This window comes from Callithrix jacchus, chromosome X, assembly GCF_049354715.1.
Source record: "Callithrix jacchus isolate 240 chromosome X, calJac240_pri, whole genome shotgun sequence".
Lineage (NCBI taxonomy): Eukaryota > Metazoa > Chordata > Mammalia > Primates > Cebidae > Callithrix > Callithrix jacchus.
The window spans coordinates 111,746,562-111,764,230 of record NC_133524.1 but is presented as its reverse complement, the minus strand read 5'-3'; the positions used below and the strand labels follow the sequence as shown (position 1 = coordinate 111,764,230).

At 38.4% G+C, this 17,669-nt stretch overlaps 1 protein-coding gene and 1 non-coding gene across 2 annotated transcripts in view; one reads left to right on the top strand and one right to left on the bottom strand.

Annotated features, from left to right (window-relative positions):
• LOC144581147 (uncharacterized) overlaps positions 1–17,669 on the top strand; it is a 206,818-nt gene that overhangs the window by 5,397 nt on the left and 183,752 nt on the right. The gene's annotated exons all lie outside the window — the stretch shown is intronic.
• On the bottom strand, positions 6,205–6,336 carry LOC118150809 (small nucleolar RNA SNORA64/SNORA10 family). The gene has a single exon (XR_004738943.1). It is a non-coding gene; the product is annotated as a small nucleolar RNA SNORA64/SNORA10 family (small nucleolar RNA).

The following is a 17,669-nucleotide window of genomic DNA, read 5'->3' as shown; positions in this document are numbered from 1 at the left end:
ATACTTTTAAAAAGGTTTGAATTATCATATGAGTAAATCGCTCGAAGTATTTAAATCATGCCAGTTTTCATAAATACTTGCAGTTATAAAGATAATTGGACATTTGGTCTAAGTAAGCAAGAAGTGCCTTAGGAAGTGTCACAGAAGGTTTGAGGATAAGTTTCAGTCTGAATCAACATACATCTCTTCGATAATTCAGAACCAATAATGTTTTCACTGGTTTGTTTCTTTATCAATCCCATAGAGTTACCTGAACAAGAGTAAAAATAGAATGTAAAGTTATTCATTCAGGGAAGCACTCCCTTTCATACACTGAGCAAGATTATCATAGCTTAAATCCCATTTGGTGGTTGGAATAGAGTAGGCCTATCACTATGTTTAATTAAGGCTTTATAAAAAGTTGTAAATATTTGGGAGTCCTCTGGAAAGGAAATGAGATCATATGCCTAACATTATCCTAAGTCAGAAGTTACCAAACTTTGCTTGTAAAGGGCCAGATAGTAAATATTTTTGCATACGAGCCATACAGTGCCTGTGGCAACTGCTCAACTCTGCTGTTGTACTACGGAAGCAACCATAAAAAATAAACAAATAGGCTGGGTGCAAAGGCTCAGACCTGTTATCCCAGCACTGTGGGAGGCCAAGGCGAATGGATCACCTGAAGTCAGGCATTTGAGACCAGCCTGGCCAACATGGCAAAACCCCGTCTCTACTAAAAATACAAAAATTAGCAGGGCATGGTGGCGCATGCCTGTAATCTCAGCTACTCAGGAGGCTGAGGCAGGAGAATCACTTGAACCTGGAGGTGGATGTTGTAGTGAGCAGAGATCGTGCCATTGCACTCCAGTCTGGGCAACAGAGCAAGATTCCGTCTGAAATAAACAAACAGCCGGGTGTGGTAGTTCATGCCTATAATCCCAGCACTTTGAGTGACAGAGGCAGGCAGATCATTTGAGGCCAAGAGTTCGAGATCAGCCTGGGCAACATCGTGAAACCCCGTCTTTACTACAAATACAAAAAATTAGCTGGGCCTGGTGGCTTGTACCTGGCGTCTCAGCTATTCAGAAGGCTATGGCACGAGAATAGCTTGAACCCAGGAAGCAGAGGTTGCAGTGAGCCAAGATCATACCACTGAACTCCAGCGTGGGCGACAGAGCAAGACTCTGCCTCAAAAATAAATAAATATAAAATAAAAATAAAATAATTAGCCAGGCATGGTGGCACGTGCCTGTAGTTCCAGTTGCTTGGAAGGCTGAAGCATGAGAATCACTTGAACCCGGAACATGGAGGTTGCAGTGAGCACCAGCTTGGGTGATAGAGCCAGACTCTGTCTCAAATAAAGTAAAAAAGAAATAAACAAATGGGCATGGTGGTGTGTCAATAAAACTTACAAGAACAGACAACAACAGTTTGGGTTGTCAGGCTGTAGTTTATTGACCCCTGTATAGATTACTGTGCTTGCTCCAATGGGATCTTGACATCTGGATGGAGCTGTATTCTAAGAGGTATTTTACTAGCAGTTGGTTTATGACTGATGACATGAAACAGATTGAATTAGAAATCCCAGCTACTCAGGAGGCTGAGGCAGGAGAATTGCCTGAACCCAGGAGTTGGAGGTTGCGGTGAGCCGAGATGGCGCCATTGCACTCCAGCCTGGGTAACGAGAGTGAAACTCCGTCTCAAAAAAAAAAAAAAAAAAAAAAAAAGAAATTAGCACTCTTTTATTATTACAATCTTAGGTCTTCACAGTCTTTAATACAAAGCAGCTGATGGGGTGGCTATCTACTCCCTTTTCATTTTCACCTTTCAAATTTGTATGTAATCACAATAGCCAAATTCGAGAGTGGGAGGGAATAAGGAGGAATAAAATGGCAACTTCCATAGCTACTGCTTATTGAGCTCCTTATCTGTGCTAGGCCTTGTACTGAGAACTTTATATACATGATCTCATTTAATGCTAATAACTATCTCATTCACAAAAACATTATTTTTCCTATTTTCAGATGAGAAAACTAAGATTTGTAGAGATGGGGTTTCACCATGTTGTCCAGGCTGGTCTTGAAATCTTGACCTCAGGTGATCCACCACCTTGGCCTCTCAAAGTGCTAGGATTACAGGCATGAGCTACCACACCTGGACTAATTTTTTTTGTGTGTATTTTTAGTAGAAACAACGTTTTGCCATGTCACCAGGCTGGTCTTGAACTCCTGACCTCAAGTGATCCGCCTGCCTCAGCCTCCCAAAGTGCTGGGATTACAGATGTGAGCCACCGTGACTGGCTGATTTATCCAGTTTTTAAAGAAAATACATGATTATGCCCAACTTATCCTACCTGTTAAACTCTGAATTATGGGTCACATAAACTATTTTAGTGGGGTAGTTTTAAGCAAATTAAATTTATTCTAAATTTAATGTGTTATAAAAAGAAAAACACCCAAAGGATATGGCTGACATTTCATTCAGTTTTACTTAATATAGGGTCTTTAGAAGCATTGAATTTTAAAAGTAAAATAATTTGATAATTAAAACCATGGGATGGTTGTATTAGAAGGAACATTATAGACCACTCCCCCTCACAGTACAGATGAGTAAAACTGAGGCCTTCAGCAACAAAATGACTTGCCCTAATCTTTTGGATTTTCAAGTCCTTTTATGAAGTTACTTTAACAGGTGGCATTTTGATAATTATAATTTTCTTTTTATATATTTCTGTTTTAAGTGTGGCTTTGCAAATATGCTATATAATGATGCACTTCAGAGACATTTCCATAACTGACACCATGTAGTAGGGCGGAGTTCCTTTCAGCTGTCAGTTTTCTACAGAACTGAAGTCGACAATAGGGTACTGGCTTAGGTCAAATAGCAGGTAGGGTATAAGTGTCTTTCCAAAGTCTTGCACCTATGCAGAAGTGTAGGGCCAGCACTGGACTGACCAAGGTCAGGAACCTTGTCAACCAAAGGAAACGAATAAAAGCAAGCTTTAAGGATCTAGTCTAAGGTAAGGGGTTGATAGGAAAGCAAGGTAAGGCAAAGAAAATCTGAATAGCACCTCAGTGGAGAGATGATTTGTTAGTTTTGAGACAGTGTCCCAGACAGATCACAGAATGCAAAGATTCTTTATTTGAGTTGCTCCTTGACTCTGCTCTCTAATTAATAACTCTGATTCTGAGAGACATGAAAGTCACTATATTATTCTTTGGGAGGCTGGAGTAAATTATGCACATTATTAGGGACAATTCAGTGTCTGCAAAGAAGTCCCTTGTCAGGTCATTCTACCACTAGACTCCATTTGCTTTGCTTCCTTAAGTATTTTTTCTCCCTTACCTGATCTTTGAGTATACAAGATTCTCTTTTTTTTTTCTGTTAAAGGAACAGATCCTTTATTTTCTCTTCATCAAATGTGATAAATAAATTGCAGCATTTTTTAAACCCTTTCCAATTTCTTATTTACCTTGATCGAAGCAAGTACTGCTCATTAAAATGGCATAATCACTCTGGATTTGTGTGAATTTCAGCTTTTACAGAACAGAAATCCCACAAAGAAGAGAAGCATAGGTAACAGATTGCAAAGGGCTGGCAATACTTCCTTTAAAACTGAATATAAATACCAGCCTCTCTTAGCTCCCAGCAACATATGCTTATGTATTGGAGCTACCCAGATGCACAGAATGGATGTGCAAGATGAGAAACAGTTGTTAAGGATTCTTTCTTCTTTTGAATCTGTCTTGCAATATTTAAAATAGTAATATGTATCATTCTTTTCACCAGAAATGATTCAAAATATAAAGGTCTCTCCTATGCCTTGTTTTCCATTTTGAACTAAATATATTCTTTTTCAATCAATACCTTCATTAACATTTATGTCTACCCATTTTTTTTTTTTTTGTGGAGGAAGGAAAATGCTCTGAAGATTTGGAACAGCTTAGCCTCCAAAGTGCAGGTCAGAAAATTGGGCTACTTGAATGCTTATAAGTAGTACTGTAATTTTTTTCCAAATGCCTTATAGCATTTTATAAATAATTAGAAATGCAAATTTCATTTCTAAAAGGGAAACTGATATATAATTTATAACAACGTGTATGAAAGCATGAAGTATTATATAAATTCAAGAAATACAGTTTTAAAAAATTGTTTGAAAATTATATAAAACAAAAGTGCTATGCTCATAGCTAATTTCTATATTTTCAGTTATTCCTATTATAAACCATTAAATTAATTGCAATCTTTATTACTCCATGGAAACTATTTGCTTAAGCATTAACATCTATAAACTTAAAACCAACATCTTAAATCTCAGTGCAAGGCACAATTCTTTTCCAGGATCCCTAAAATAGGTCATTTCAATTACTGCCCTGAAGGCTTTACAGAAATACCAGGAGGCCAGTAGGTGGCTCATGCGTGTAATCCCAACACTTTGGGAGGTGAAGGGGGAAGATCACTTGAAGCAGCCTGGAGTTCAGAACCAGCCTGGGCAGGAAAGTGAGACCCGTCTCTACAAAAAATTAAAAAAAAAAGCAGGGCATGGTGGTGCACACCTGTAGTCCCAGTTACTCAGGAGGCTGAGGCAGGGGGATCCCTCAAGCCTAGAAGTTGCAGGCTACAGTGAGCTGTCATTGAGCCACTGCACTCCAACTTAGGTGACAAAGGAAGATTCCCTTCCTCCCTTCCTCCCTTCTTTCCTCCCCACTTCCCTCCCTTCCCGTCCCCTACCCTTCCTTCCTTTTTTGAGACAGAGTCTCACTCTGTGGCTCAGGCTGGAGTGCAGTGGTGCGATCTTGGCTCACTGCCACTTCTGCCTCCTAGCTTTAAGCGATTCTTCTGCCTCAGCCTCCCAGTAGCCGGGATTATAGTCTTGTGCCACCATGGCAGGCTAATTTTTTGTACTTTTAGTAGAGATGCGGTTTCACCATGTTGGCCAGGCTGGTCTCAAAATCCTGGCTCCAATGATCTACCCACCTCAGTCTTCCAAAATGTTAGGATTATAGGCGTGAGTTGCCGTGCCCAGCCTGAGATTCATTCTTAAAAAAAAGAAAAGGAATACCATGAAACGACTGTTGGTTCGTACTGTTCAACAATCCAATCTTAATTGCAAAACACTCCTTTTTATTTTGTAACATGACTCAACACATTTATAGATCATTTAACGAGATTTAATTTTATAAGTATTGAGTTTTCAAGGTAAATGCAGATTTTGGCAATGTTTTCTGGAATAAGAAAACATGAAACTCTCCAAACACAGTATAGTTACGATTCAACATGAAAGCTGTAGTTTTTATTTGGTAGTCTTCTGCATATTTGCTTCAGACAGCTGTTCTGTTATCATTGGTTGGGTCCTGGTATATTGTCTGGAAAGTGAGGTGATAAATATTCATGACTCATGATGTTTTAACGTAATTGCAAGTAAAAAATGATCGCATTGAGAATCAATTTTAATTCCTTTTTATTTTGTTTTGTTTTTACTCCTCCACATTATGGGGTCATAAGTTTTAAAGACTTAAGTTATTATTGTACCTATTCCAGGATCTTCTCGGAAAGGTACAAAAAAAAGGAATTATTTCTTTTTCTAAAATCAAATGTAAATGATCAGATATTAAAACATTAACATGCAAATTAGTGAAACATTCCACAGATTTTCTGCAGCCGCTCCTCACCCCCTCCCTCAACTCCCACATTCCCTTATATATTCTAGCCACACCAGATATTTCATCATTTCCCAAATTTCCCTGTATACCTACATAATCCAGCTTTGGGGAGTGGAATTGAAAACATGTGTGTTTAGGAGAGAGTCAGAATTTGGTTTAAATCTGTGTCTGTCTCTTAGTATCTGTGTGGCTTTGGAAAAATCACTTCATCTCTGTGTGACTTGGTATCCTCATGGGAAAATTCAGACAACTGGCACCTCAACATAGTGCCAGGTATATAGTACATGCTCAGTAAATTGTTATTGAATGAAGGATCAAATATAACATATAAAACACCTAATACAGTGCCTGACACATATTGGTAAACAGTAACACAGCAATTATCTCTGTTCCTCTCTGAGGCTTGTTCTCACATTCCTTTTTAATCTAGCAAATACCTAACAATCCTTCAAGTCCCACATCAAATGGTATATCTTTAGAGAAGATTTCTCTAATCCTTCCAGACAGAGCTAATGTTTCTTGATCTTCATTCTAATAATATCTTTTACTCCCCCCATCCAGGACCTATTGTGCCCCTGAAGGAAAGAGAGGCCACTATAATGCCAATCTGAGTTCCCAAGGAGATCTCTCTCTCTCTCCCCATTAGGAAATCACACAGGCGAGGCCAAGCATAACTATGGAGAGCTAAGAGTCTCATGACATTTTTTTTTTTAAGAGACAGGCTAGGCCAGGTTGGAGTGCAGTGGCACAATCACAGCTGTCTATAGTCTTGACCTCCTGGGCTCAAGCCATCCTCTCTCCTTGGCCTCACAAAGTAGTGGATTAAGCCACTGAGCTCAGTCTCATAACATCTTATACCTAGCTTTCATAGCATTTTGTTGCCATTGCCATTGTTGATGCACCAACTAGACTAATAACCTCCTTAAGGGCAGTGACCCTATCATACTGGTCTTTGTATCTGTAGTTTCTAAGTCCCAGGTATACAGTAGAGCAAATAAATATCTGATGAACGATGAAGAGACTGAGTTATCTGCCAGGGTTTTTACCAGTATGTAGGACTTGACTGTACTTTGTAATTCATGTATCTATCTTACCCATTAGACCATGACAGCTTTTTCCATTTTTCTTTGGTTTTTAGACAAGGTATCGCTCTGTCACCCAGGCTGGAGTGCATTGGCTCAATCACAGCTCACTGTAGCCTTGACCTCCTGAGCTCAACTGATCCTCCCACCTCAGCCTCCTGAGTAGCTGGGATTATAGGTGTGCACCACCACAATGACTAATTTTTTGTTTTTTGGAGAGACAGGGTCTCACCATATTGATCAGGCTGGTCTCCAACTCCTGAGCTCAAGTGATCCTTATATCTCTGCCTCCCAAAATGCTGGGATTACAGTCACTGTGCCCTGTTAGACCATGAAATGTTTAAGGCAAGGCTCTTTCCATGTATCTGCAGCACTGACATAATTCCTGGCTCAATAAATGTCTATGGAATTGATATAGGCCAAAATCTATCTTTAGAGCTTTTTCAGCCATTTTCTTCTGTTATTTGAGTAACTCTCATCCCCACACTTCACAAGATCCTTACAATATCTGCCTTTCCATGTGTGCTCTTAGTCTCTCCTTTCTTTTGCTAGCTTCCAAAGGATAGGTTTAAATAAAATAGATTCATCTTTGCTAAAGTGTTCTTAGCTGACTCCTTGCTAGTTCTTTCATTCAGTGCCTTAATCCAGCTACAATGTACGTTGTATGCACTGGCTACCCAGTTGTCAGCTGGCATATCTGGCCCTGGGCAGAGATTTGATAAGTTAGATATAGGGTATCAACCTATGAAATCTCTCAGTTTTGAACCTTTCCTTTTAATATGGAGAATGAAACTCACCAAATCTAATTTCTCCTTTTCAGTTTAGGAATGCTCAAGTCATGACCTCCTATGGACCTGGGAGAAAACTTTGGCTCTGCCTTCCTCCCAGATTCCCTGAAGCAACCTCCAGTTTGTTTTTGTTTGCCCAGCAACCAAGAAGGGGCCATTTGCCATACTGATTTTAATATGAAGACATTTGGGTTCTAGCTGAGTATTCAGCTAGAACATAGTGTACTAGAATTATCTATGTCCCATGATCTCTCTATCAAGCATTACCAATATAAAACTAATATGGAGACCTGACTAAGATTCCTTAGTATTTTCTTATACAAAGTTGGTCTTTGATAGGGTGAGTGAAGTAATCCAGCATGTGTCATATTCCTTTTCAGTCTTTTGATTATCAAAATTAACCCCTATCCAACCATCCAACCTTTACAGAAGAAATTACATTGCTCATATGATAGTGATTTTAAAATCATGCAGGAAAGCCTTTCGTGTTTTGTTTTTTTAAAAAAGCTTATAAATATTAATGGTGTTAGTTATGTTAATCAATTGGCATACCAGTTTGTACAAGGAGAAATATTTTGGGCTAAGATTTCTAAATTAGGGTATAGTTAGACTAAGGATTGTTAGAAAACTTTTTCTTTTACTTTATCCTGATACTTGGTTTATCTCCCTTCAGACATCTGTTCCTAGAGACTGTTGTCTTTTCTCCATATCCCCCTCTTCCAATTAGAGAGACAGATAAGCAGTTGTCTTGAGAATATAAGGTCACTGGCATTCCATAAATGGATTCCAGTGCCTGCTACAGAAATAAGTGGTGAGTGTTCTCTGTCACTTGCAAACTATAAATTAATTAAGTTGACAACTTTTCCTTCTTTATGTTATGTTTTCAGAAGGACTTTTGAAATACCTTTTATAGCATTTTCTGATTATAAAAGTAACATATGGTCATTGTAGAGAATTGATAGCACAGAAAATCACTAAAAGAATAATAAAAATCTCAACACCCAGAGATAACATCTGTGAGCATTTTGATTTATTTATTTACAGTTTTTATATGCATATAAAATGTTTTTTTAAAAATTGAGATTGTATTATAAGTGCCATATCTTGGTTTTTCACAGCATCCTTGTATCTGAAACATTTAAAGCACCATTAAGTGCTTGAAAACACCATTTTAAATTGCTATATAACATTGTAATGTGGATATAACATGGATTGTTTCTTTAAACATTCTTTTGTCATCTTTAGATTGATTCCAATTTTTCCATCTTAAAAATAATTCTGAACCAGGCACGGTGGCTCATGCCCATAATCCCAGCACTGTGGGAGGTCAAGGTGGGTGTATCACCTGAGGTCAGGAGTTCAAGAACAGCCTGGCCAACATGGTGAAACCCTGTCTCTACTGAAAATACAAAAAAATTAGTTGGGTGTGGTGGCGGGCACTTGTAATCCCAGCTGCTGGGGAGGCTGAGGCAGCAGAATTGCTAGAACCCAGGAGGCAGAGGTTGCAGTGAGCTGAGATGGCGCCATTGCACTCCAGCCTGGGTGACAGAGTGAGCCTCAGCCTCAAAATAATAATAATAATAATAATAATAATAATAATAGTCCTGTTCTTAATCCTTTTTTGAAATTTCCAATTAGACTAGAATCTTAGAAAAAAAATTTACTGAGACTATGTGATTTTTTTTTTTCAAAAAACATTCATAGTAAGAATTTTAAAATTGTTTTAAAGAAAGTTTGAGGCTGGGCTTTCTGGCTTATGCCTGTAATCCTAGCACTGGGAGGTTGAGGTGGGGAGGGTCACTTGACCCCAGGAGTTTGAGACCAGGCTGGGCAAAAAAGTGAGTCTTCCAGCTCTCCAAAAAGAAACAAAAATTAGCTGGACATGGTAGCCTGTGCTTGTAGTCCCAGCTACTCAGGAGGGTGAGTTGGGAGAATTCCTTGAGCCTGGGAGGTTGAGGCTACAGTGAACTGTGATCCTGCCACTGCGCTCCAGCTTGGGCCACAGAGTAAGACCCTGTTTCAAAAAGAAAACAAACCCAAAAAACTACACCAATATGCCCATCTATTATACTAGCAGTGTTTGTGAGTGCCTATCCATCTCACAGAACTGTCTCCCAATTACTCCCTTAAAAGTTCTTAATTTGACAAAAATGGTATATATCACTGATGTTTTAGAATGCTGAATGTTAAAAAATATATATACCACTACGTTCTTAAACTTGTCCCATATGTATTTATCTCTGTTCTTGATCTTTATCCATTTTCCCTTTTGACTTTTGTGAGCTTTTTAATATTTCAAATCTATCAACCCTATCAAATCTATCTATAATAATAATAATAATAATAATAGTCCTGTTCTTAATCTTTTTTTGAAATTTCCAATTAGACTAGAATCTTAGAAAAAAAATTTACTGAGACTATGTGATTTTTTTTTCAAAAAACATTCATAGTAAGAATTTTAAAATTGTTTTAAAGAAAGTTTGAGGCTGGGCTTAATGTTTGTTGCAAATATTTTCTCAGTTTGTGGCTGTTGTTTTAGGTATTCTTGTTTAGTAATGGCTTTTGAGCTTCAACTTTTTCCATTTTTGTGTAGTCCAAATCTATTGATTTTCCACATGTGATTTGTTCCATTGCTTATGTACTTAAAAATTCCATTGTTTTTCAGCAGAGTTATTGGTTAGCTTTACTTAGCCAGACTTATAATTTTGAAGGCAATGGATTTGTTTTGCACAACTGTAAATATAGCTATAATTGTACTTTGTTCATTTTAAATATTTTATAGGCAGATTTGGATGTGCTAGTTATAAAAGTAGGAGCAGCTGTAATTCCTTTTAAACAGGACCGTGTGTGGAAAGAGTGACTCAAAAAGTCTTTTGAAAAAAGACTTGAAATGTTGACATTTTATTGCAGTGAACAACTGTGTTGATTGAATGTTCCACATTATTCATTTCACATTGTGTAAGAGCACTATAACTCAAGGCAACACAACACTCAAACTGGATAATACCTGGCATTTTCACTTTGAGAATTATTTGACTGGAGCCTTATTTCAAAATAGCTAAAATAGCATTTCTCAAAGGGTAGTCTTTGGACTCCCTGCATCAGAATCACGTGGATACTTGTTAAAATGGAGATTCCTGATTCCCTCCTCCAAAATACTAAATCAGATCCCTTGGGGTTGAGGTCCCTGAGTCCACATTTTAACAAGCCTCCCCTTGTTGATTTTGGTAACCCCCTAAAATTTGAGAATTTCTAAGTGAAGGAGAAACATCCATGGAAGCAAAGGACAAAACACAAACATGTGAGGACTTGAGTTCAAAGGTAGATCTGGGCCAGGTGCTTTGGTTCACACCTGTAATCCCAGCAGTTTGGGAGGTCGAGGCAGGAAGACTGCTTGAGCCTGGGAAGTCAAGGCTTTGAGCTGTGATCTCACCACTGCTCTCCAGCCTGGGCAACAGAGTGAGACCCTGTCTCAGAAAAGAACCCCCCCTCCAAAAACAAACCAAAACAAAAAACCAGTTTATCAATCAATAGGAAAAGGAATAGTCAGAATACAACAGGACTTAAGTCTAAGAGTACTGGTCTATCAATCAGAAAATGGAGCTCTGCTAACCTTGCGTCTGAGAATGACTCACAACCCTTCAAGTTCCTTATCCTTAAAATAAGGATGTACCAGTGGCTCTTATTTCTATTCGTGGTGGCTCTCAACTATAGTCACAGCACTTTGGGAGGCTGAGGTGGGCCGATCACTTGAGCCTGGGAGTTGGAGACCAGTCTGGGCAACACAGGGAGACCCCATCTCTACCAAAAATTTAAAAAATTAGCCGGGCGTAGTGGTGTGCCTGGGAACTGTGGTCCCAGCTACTAAGGAGGCTGAGATGGGAGAATCACTTGAGCCCTGGAGGTTGAATGATGGCCACTGCACTACAACCTGGGTGACAGAGTGAGACCTTGTCTCGAAAAAAGAGAAGAAAAGAAAAAAGAAAATACATGTACCATAAGTTTCTTTTTGTAATGCCTAATTCTATATCAAGGAATCATATAATGTTTTTCTTAACTTGGGTAAAGAATCTACTGTAATAAGCCATTTCTGTGGACCTCAATGCTCTATATTGCAAATTAAGACTTTCTAGAGTTCAGATTTTATTTTTAGACTTTGATCATTAACTTTTTCTTTTACATATCAGATTAGGCTTAATAAGTTAGCTAAGTTCATGACATGTAAGGTTCCAACAACAATTTTTGAAAAGATATACATGTACCCAAGTATATATGATTGTAAGGTCCAGGCAAAAGAACAGATTTAAGAGTGCTTCATCAGTTTTATTATTGTTAATAATAGAATTGGAGGAAGTGTTAGTGGTGGTCAGGAAGGTGTGGCACCAGGAACTAGTGAGTCAGTGTTGACAAGTGTAGAGTTTAGGGTCAAGTAGTACAGCCCCTGAAAGGATTTGAAGTAGCGGGATGGAGAAGGGAGGGAGGAAGCAGGAAATCAATTGAAGAGCTATTAAAGTCAGAAGGAGCACAAGTTATTGACAGGATCTACATCAAATGTGGAACAAAGCTGAGAAACTCTTTCAGCAGTCTCAGTCTGAGTGATGTGATGTGATGTGAACTGAGTGATGTGAATATCCACCAAGTTGCTTTGCCTTTCCCCTCCTCCATTTAGAATCTGGTTTGGCTTGGCACATGAGGTGAGGGCACACCTGTAAAAGGTGACTACATAAAACTAGTTCCTAGAATTAGAGGATCGAGAGATACAGGGGTTGAGAGGTGGTGGAGAGGGGCCAAGCATGTATTTTTCTGTTGCCACACCTTCAGGAAAGGGGTAATATGCTTTCCTAGAAATGTAATTTCCCTTCTGACCTCCATTCTCTTGAGGATTTCTGTTGCTTTTGTTACCAAATTACTATATTCTAGTGTCATGAAATCTCAGAGGGTAACAAAGAAACTATACAGCAGTGAATATAGTATATATAGCAGTACATATAGTATATATAGATATGCATAGTTACTTGAACCCTTCTGAGGCAAGCTCCATTCATTAAGTGTAGTGGAAAGGATGTGGGATTTGAGTCTGTCAGGAACCCCTTAAATTATTCCTGAGTTGGAATTATTTCTGTATTTCTTACTATCCGTGTGATCCTGAATATGATATATATGAGCCACATTTTTTGAAATCCGGAAAATGGAGATAAACTTTTTGTTTGTTTGTTTGTTTTGAGATGGAGTTTCACTCTTATTGCCCAGGCTGGAGTGTAATGGCACAATCTCAGCTCACTGAAACCTCCACCTCCCAGGTTCAAGCGATTCTCCTGCCTCAGCCTTCCAAGTAGCTGGGATTACAGGCATGTGCCACCACACCTGACTAATTTTTTGTATTTTTAGTAGACATGGGGTTTCTCTATGTTTGTCAGGCTGGTCTTGAGCTCCCGACCTCAGGTGATCCATCTGCCTCAACCTCCCAAAGTGCTAGGACTACAGGTGTGAGCCACCATGCCCGGCCTGGAGATAAACAATTTTATTTGAATAGTTATTTGAACATTATATAAGATGTAATAGAAAAAAAAAACGTGGCACAATGACTGGTACATAGTAAGAACCAGTATCCTTTTTAAATTGATTAATTTCACTGTCTTATCTGATTTTCTAGTATAGTGCCTAAACTCATTACTTTAGCCTTATCCTGTGGGATCCTCAATTCTTCTCCACTAGTTTTAGCTTTTTTTTTACTTGATCTCACCATCTATCTCTTCATTCTCTTTCTCTTTCATGTTTTTTCCTTCCCTTCCACCTTTATTTTAAAGGAAGAACATTTCCTTTGATCTGAAATCTAGTACCACTTGTCTCTGGATTCAAAATTATGTCCTTAGACTCTTGAACATTGAATATATTCTCCTGGTCTTCTACTCAGAGGAATCTCTAAACTAGCCTCCAACTTTTTTCACGTGGCCTCTTTCTCATTTTTCTTACTATGCATTGTTCTTCCCATGGTTGTATCCCAGGTTTTTTTCACATCTCTGTTGCCCATTCCAGAGTAACATTTCTAACCCTCCAGTGTTTGTCATCCTCTCTCTGGCCACATTCAAGTTGTTCTACAGATATGCAAAAATATACTGATCTAAAATCCAACTAATGATGGATAAGAGGTCTAGTTTAAGACTCTGTAATATACTGCACATACAGTTAACACTTCTTACCACTATTACTTCGTTTTATTTAATATAATTAAACCTCTATTTGTTTACTATAATTAAACCCACAGGGGCCCAAGAAGTTTAGATTTTGTCTCTGGGGAAAATGCCAAACATTTCTCCTCTTTCTCTCTGCATCCAAGCAGCCCTGGATAACAGAACTCTAAAGCCTTTTATTTCAAGTTAATGAAAGGGAAGAGGTTCTTTTTGGAGATATTTGGTTGGAAGCCCCACACGTCTGGGTATGCCTCTGATCATTGTACACCAACAACAAAAAAAGTTCACACATTCATTCATTCAACAAATCTATCTATTTATCTACCTATCTATTTATCCGTTTCTGAGACAGGGCCATGCTCCGTAGTTCAGTCTGGAGTGCAGTGGCAGCAATCATGGCTCACTGCAGTCTCGAACTCCTGATCCCAAACCATCCTCTCACCTCAGCCACCCAAGTAGCTGGGACTACAGATGCAGGCTACCATGCCCAGCTGTTTTTTTTTGTGTGTGTGTGTGTGTATGTGTAAAGACAGAGTCTCACTCTGTTGCCCAGGCTGGTCTCAAATTCCCAAGTTGGCCTCCCAAAATGCTGGTATTACAGGCATCAGCCACTGCACCCAGGCCTATTCAGCAAATATTTATCAAGAACCTATGATATTTCCCCTGCAAAAAACAAAACAAAGCAAAACAAAACAAAAACTATGATGTGATGTGGCCAGGCATGGTGTCTCACACCTGTAATCTCAGCACTTTGGAAGGTCGAGGCGGCAGGATTGCTTGAGCCCAGGAGTTTGAGACCAGACTGAGTAACAGAGGGAGACTGTGTATTAAAAACAAACAAAAAACTAAACTAAAAGAAGCTATAGTGTATGATACAAAGTTCTGGATGAACAGATTAAGATGAGCAAACTTTATAGTTGAATAGGGGAGATGAACCATGTACACACCTATAATACACAAAAATGAAATAGAATATATCTTTACAGAAGAGAGAGATTCCTCCAGGCTGAAACCTTATGTAATTAATTTCCTTCAGTGACTGACCAAATAATATGTCAGTTTCACGAAGCAAGCCTTAGCCGCTGGGTATTAAAATATTCCAACGCTACAATGGCAGCTAGACAACATTAAAAAAAATTTAAACTCAATATAAGGAAGAAATGAAATTCAATTGTTTCAACAATGAGCATAGTGTTATTGGATGAGGACCGCCTGTGGGCATCAAAAGGCTCTGATAGTTGCAGTGATTCACTTGTAAAGCCTTCTTTCTTTTCCTCAGGTTGTGGAAATAAAACAGTCCTCAAGAGTAAAGTGGAGAATTTCCAATTTTGTCCTTTAATAAATGGGTTGTTGGCATTGAATAGAATGAAAATAATGATACGTCTTTTGCCACCAAAGCATAATGACCCTTGTGGCCTTTCTCTCCACTCTGTACCCTGTACTTTAGACAGTAAGCAGCAATTTGAGTGGCAGCATTGAAAAAGATGTTAACTCTTTGTTGCTCAGCAAGTACTAAGAAGATACAGAGCCTACATTGTGCTCACTGCACCAGGACTAATAGCAAAGCGGTGTTCCTGAATTTTTCCCCTTCCCCCAAGCTCACTGAAACACAAACTCTGGCATTAATAAATACAGCACTCTGATTGAGAAGGTAGTGCATCCACGGATAACTAGAAAACTTAAAATCCTCAAACTGTGTCTTACATTGGTGCTGACATTGTATAGGAACTTAGAATCAAATTTCTGTAAATAAATTTTGCAAAACCTTTACAGAAATCATGGAACAATTATGTTTCAATTTTTTTTTTACACTCGAGAAAGAAACAGTTTTTTTCTCCCTACACACAGCAGTGTAAAAACGCTTTGTTTTTTAAAGGATGTTAAATTATAAAACCCAACTCTGAATTTTAAATGCCACAGATATGAGGGTATAACATCTTATTAGGGTTGCCAGATTTAGCAAATAAAATTACAGTATGCCCAGCTAAATATGAATTTGAGATAAACAAAAAATAATTTTTTTAGTATAAGTATGCCCCATGCCATATGTGGCAACCTTAACTTCATGGAACATTGCTTGATTATGTAATATTCCAGCTGGTGGTTAATTTTTATGGGCAGGTTTGCTTTTTACTCCCTGGGTTTTCATCTTTTCCTGTTCCTGCATGTCTCTTTAGCATACGAGATTTCTTTGAATGAATGGAAAAATCTTCTGTGAAGAAGACCATTCCGTTATTTTAAAGCTCTGCACCCCTCTGCAAAAAAAGAAAAAGAACAAAAAGCCCCTTTTTGGTCCTCTTTTTGTGCTGTCCCAATTGCTCTTCACTTGTTGATCTGGGTTGAATCATTCAGATAAGTGCTTCAACATTAAGTGCCTCAACTTTCTGCTGCTCTGAATATGAAAGCTCAGTATAAATGGGTGGGGGAGGGAGGGATTCTATGGCACTGAGTCACATAAATTTGAAAAATAAACATGTAGACCTCATGTAGACTTTTCTCATTTCCCATAATTAAAGGCTCTCACTTCCCCAAATATACATTTCAGATGCTTTACCTGTTCTGATCATTTCAATGAACATTCAATTCACGTGCCCATCAGAAGGTTCACAAATGCATGAAAAGTTCATAATTCAGGCCAGGCATCATGACTTATGCCTGTAATCCCAGCACTTTGGGAGGCTGAGGTAGGAGGATCACTTGAGGCCAGGAATTCAAGACTGGCCTGGGCAACAGAGTGAGACTTATTCTCAACAAAAAAATAAATATATATTTACATTTTATTTTCCCAGACATGGTCTTTCTCTGTTGTCAAGGCTGGAGTACCGTGGCATGATCATAGCTTACTGCAACCTCAAACTCCTGGGCTCAAGTGTTCCTCCCACCTCAGTCTTCATCATAGCTGAGACTATAGGTACATGCCACCATACCCAGCTATGCAAACAAAACTTGTAAGAAATATTACTGATTTTTAGTATTTGCTTTGTCGTGTCATAAGAAAACCTCTCTACAAAACTTGAGACAGCTTCTTATTAAGGTTATAATTCCATTATGGTAGATATATGTGATGTTAAAATAACTTTTAAAATCATTATTATATTTTAAAAATTATTACTTTTGAAACATTTCTTATCATTTCTTCAACTTTTTAATTAAAAATATGATTTTTACACCCTCTTCTTTTGAATTCATTTGCAGAAGGACATGCAGCAGTAAGTCCCTGAGCTATCTCTAGAAATGAGTAAGAACTCTATTTAGGCCAGGTGTGGTAGCTCATGCCTATAATCCCAGCACTTTTTGAGGTTGAAGTAGGAGGATTACTTGAGGCCAGGAGTTCAAGACCAGCCTAGGAAACATAGGAAGACTTTGTCTCTACAAAAATGAAATAAAATAAAAGGCACGCTGATGTATGCCTGTGGTCCCAGCTACTTTGGAGGCAAGGTGGGAGACTAAGGTGGGAGGATCACTTAAATCCAGGAAATCAAGGTTGCAGTGAGCAGTGATTGTGCCATTGCCCTCCACCTTTGGCAACAGAGCAAGACCCTGTCTCATAGAAAGCACTCTCTAGGCACTTTCACATATAACAGCTCCCTCCTCAGGAACCTTTTTAATGGAAAAGCATCAATGTCATTCTGTTTATGATGATTATTACATCTTTTGTTTAACCTTCAGAAACCTACAAAAGTTTAAAAAGATGTCACATCTAGTATCTCAGGATACTAAAAATTGAAATAAACTTTCTCAATTTGACCAAAGTAATCTATGAAAACTTTGTAGCCTATATCACATGAATGGTTTAAAAAAGTGAATGCTTTTTGATAGAAAAGAGGACATGAATGTTACCAAAGCATAGAAATGATAAATACTCAAGGTGATGGATATCTCATATACCCTGACTTGATCATTACACATTTTATGCATGTAAGAAGTACTCACAAGTTCCCCATAAATATATCAAATATTATGTAT